The following is a 3658-nucleotide window of genomic DNA, read 5'->3' as shown; positions in this document are numbered from 1 at the left end:
ATGAACTCCTCCTGAGTTTTCTATGGCTGGTCACCCCTGCTAATTTTACCTTGTCTTTTCTTCAGCTTGTCTCCTCTACACCTTTACTTCAGCTCCACTTTTTCTGCTTTCTGTGATGGGATGAATGGGCAGAGAAACATTGTGTGTGTGAAAGACAAAGACATGCATTCAACTGCTTCAGAAGCGTTATTTCTAAAAGAAGTAGTGCCATTCGTGCACACACACACACACACACACACACACACACACACACACACACACCATCCTCAGTAAGATGAGCATCAACAGGTTCTGATTTCAAAACGAATAAACCTGTACACACGGGGTACCTTCTTAAACACAAACACATGTGACAGAACTTATTTCAGGAAAGTAACCAAATGCAATGCCAACCACAGGATTTCGTGTCTTGTAGACTTTTTCCTTGTTAAATGTAGACCCAAGATTAGATTCTGGTGATTGTGAAAAATCCCTAGGTGCAAAACAACAGTAGCTGGTAGCTGTAGGTGGCATCACTTCACTGAATTGGCTCAACTCTGACAGACTTTCAAGTGTGGACTCGGTACAAACATCACGTGGGACTAGAAATGCTCTCTGTGGTTTCCAAGAGGCATAAGCCACTCATTTCCAAGGCAAGTCTGTCCTGAAAGTAAACTGCGGAACTTCGGCGGTGACAGAAACAGTTCCTGTATGGAATGTGCATACCCAGCATATGAGGAGAGGTGCCCACACAAGTCATCATAGACGCTGCTCGGTGATTATTGCTTGGTAACAGCTTTCAGCCTTAGTCCATCCTTTCTATTACAAGACCACACAAGGAAGAGATTTCACCTGTAAACAGTCAACTCTGGGAGCATTTCATATCAGCATGGCACGCGGGGGAGAGTCATAAATAATGCATGCAATGATGCTCCAAAATGAACGGCCACATTATGCATAGTTTACCAAAGGTTCGTTTATGCTTGTTCACAACTGGGTGCCGTTACACATAGACATTTGTGTAAATATTCACCAAGACTGGGCTTTCTATGGCTCCTGATAATTACAATGCTGTACAGTCATTGAAAACCAGGAGACGGCTGTATGGTTTACACACAGGCACACATAGACTCTGAAGACAATTCGTTTAGCACAGATTTCATGCATTTAAAACTAATGCATATTCTGGTCATTTTCTTTCCAATGCTTTTTAAGTGGTTCAATTGCCTTGATGGGACAACATGGCTTATAAATGTATGCCTGCGTTGGGGGCCTCACTCAGGCGTGAGAGCTCCAGCACAGGTGCATGCCAATATTAAGTAGCAACTTCATGGAGAGAAAAGGTTTGGTATATTCTCATAGAAGCCAGATCATGAAAGAGAATTAAAGATGGCAGAAAGTCACAATTCCTGAATCAAACTGGTTTCCTTTCTTTCTTTTTTGCTATTTAAGTCTTATTTTATTCTAGTGGCTGGTCCACATGAGGCCACAGCCAGGCCACTAATCACAGACATGAAGGAAGCTTTATATCTTGGTCTCCTTCTTGGACAGTGTTGATGAGCTCCTCCTTGGCCTGAAGACACTCCTTTCAGTGCTTTCATGCTTCCTAGGTCTCAGACCTGCAAGCTTCAACCTGGTCAGCCAGGAGCTTCTTGCGGGTTTTGTCTGCCTTCAGCTTGTGGGTGTGCTCCATGAGAATCTGCTTGTCTTTGATGACATTCCCTTTGACCTTTGCATACAGGCTGTAATATATATGGCAGTCAAACTCCTTAGATTCATGGTATCTACTGAGAAGTTGGCACAGGATCCACATCCTTCTCATCGGGTCTTCTTCTCAAGCATTCGAGCATTGGCAGTACCCTTCCACTTCCCTGTGCCCATGTGTGCCTTCCCTTCTGTTGAGTCAAAGTGTTTTTCTGGCACTGAGGCCCAAAATGGACAGCCACAGGCTTCCGATGATCAGCCCATCTTTGAACAGCTTCCGGATCTGCTGATGGTTGGCATTGACGATTTCACTGGTTTCATTGGGGTACAATCAGACTTTTTTTACCACAACACCAAACACTACAGGCAAGCCTCTTCTGCAGCCTGAGCACACTCATGGCTGTGGACACAGCAGTGAAAAGAGAAAACTTCATCAGATTAGTTTTCAAGAGACTCCAACTTTGTTTGACTTAGCAAATTAAAACAAGCAATTTTCATCTCACTTCACAGGAACGTTTGGTCATCCCTGTACCAGAAAAAGGATAATCTTACTCTTGTTCTGGGAGGACTGTTGCCTTTACTACATACCCACTGCAGTCTCTGCCTATCACTTACTTGGTTTTCCACTTTGCTTTTTGGATACATTATACCTCCCAAAGTATAATCACATGGCAAGTGCTACAGCTAGAACAATCGTTTGTGTGTGTTCCACAATGGTCGACACATTGGAAGATTGTTTCCTAGTGTTACAAGGGCAAGAGTGGCATGTCTTCTAAGGGGCAGGACCTGGTGGAGTCGTTAGCCATCAGGAGGCACTGTCACTTAAAGGGATTACTGTAGTCCCTGTTAGTTGCCATGAGAACGCTGTTATAAGTGCCCTGCCCCCTGTCGATGGCTTCCTCTCTTTCCACATCTGCTTTCTTTCTGTCCTGTACCTCTCACCATGATTTGGCAATGGTGACCCTCACTAGAGTCAGTACTTTTTAAAAAGTGGAGCTTATTTATGACCTCCTTTCTTTATAGGTTATTCAGCTTTGGAGCATTTTGTTGTATCAGTAGAAAAAGGGTTTGTGCATGTAATTATATCCAACAATCTTTACCCTTTATTTTATTTTGTTCATTAAGAATGACTATTTTATAAACCAAAATTATACACTTTATAAAATGCTGGAAGCCTATTTCCAGACAGGTCTGAAGACCTGGGATGGACGTGTGAAGTTGACGCAACATAGAAACTGTGACCACCTGTTTCAAGCAAGTGGCCCCGGATAACCTAGGCTGTTTTTAATTTATATAGTTTCAATGGTTTGCATAAACAGTTTTACAATCAGATTTGTTCCTTACATCCCTAAAAATGGTTACAATAATGACCAGTTTATGCCTTTGCTTCTTTCCCCTTCCGTTGCCCGACTTTCCCACCGGTAACCATGACCTACTTGATCCATAGCTCTAATGTTAGAAGCGATAGTGTTGCAAGCCCCAAAGGAAGTTTTCTAACTAAGCACACCTACAGGTAGGAGAGTGTGCCAAGTTGGCAGCATTTGTGGTTACAGCATCGTGCAGGGTGAGGGACAGTTTTGTCTCTAGTGGTTAATATTTGCATCTGATAGGGGCTGAGTTCTCACAATTGACTCACCAGCCGAAGCTGGATCAATTCATTCTATTTTCTGTACTACTTTATCTCCTCAGGGGATATACCAGGTTTTTCCTTTTATGCTATAAGCAACATAACTTGGAAACTTCCTCTTAATAGTTGGCACTGTGGCCGGGCGGTGGTAGCACACGCCTTTAATCCCAGCGCTAGGGAAGCAGAGCCAGGCGGATCTCTGTGACTTCAAGGCCGGCCTCATCTACAGAGTGAAATCCAGGACAAGCACCAAAACTACACGAAGAAACTCTGTCTTGAAAAACAACAACAACAAAAAAGTTGGCACTGTTTCTTATTCCTAGTTCTTGTGTCCTTCTTCTCTCAACT

The 3658-nt window shown here is 43.3% G+C and overlaps 1 pseudogene; it reads right to left on the bottom strand.

The window, feature by feature from the left end:
• Window positions 1-1483: 1483 nt before the first annotated feature.
• Window positions 1484-2081, bottom strand: LOC114695169 (annotated as a pseudogene).
• Window positions 2082-3658: the final 1577 nt, after the last annotated feature.

The sequence above is a fragment of the Peromyscus leucopus genome, chromosome 17 (genome assembly GCF_004664715.2).
Source record: "Peromyscus leucopus breed LL Stock chromosome 17, UCI_PerLeu_2.1, whole genome shotgun sequence".
Taxonomy (NCBI): domain Eukaryota; kingdom Metazoa; phylum Chordata; class Mammalia; order Rodentia; family Cricetidae; genus Peromyscus; species Peromyscus leucopus.
This window is presented reverse-complemented; position numbering and strand designations above follow the sequence as displayed.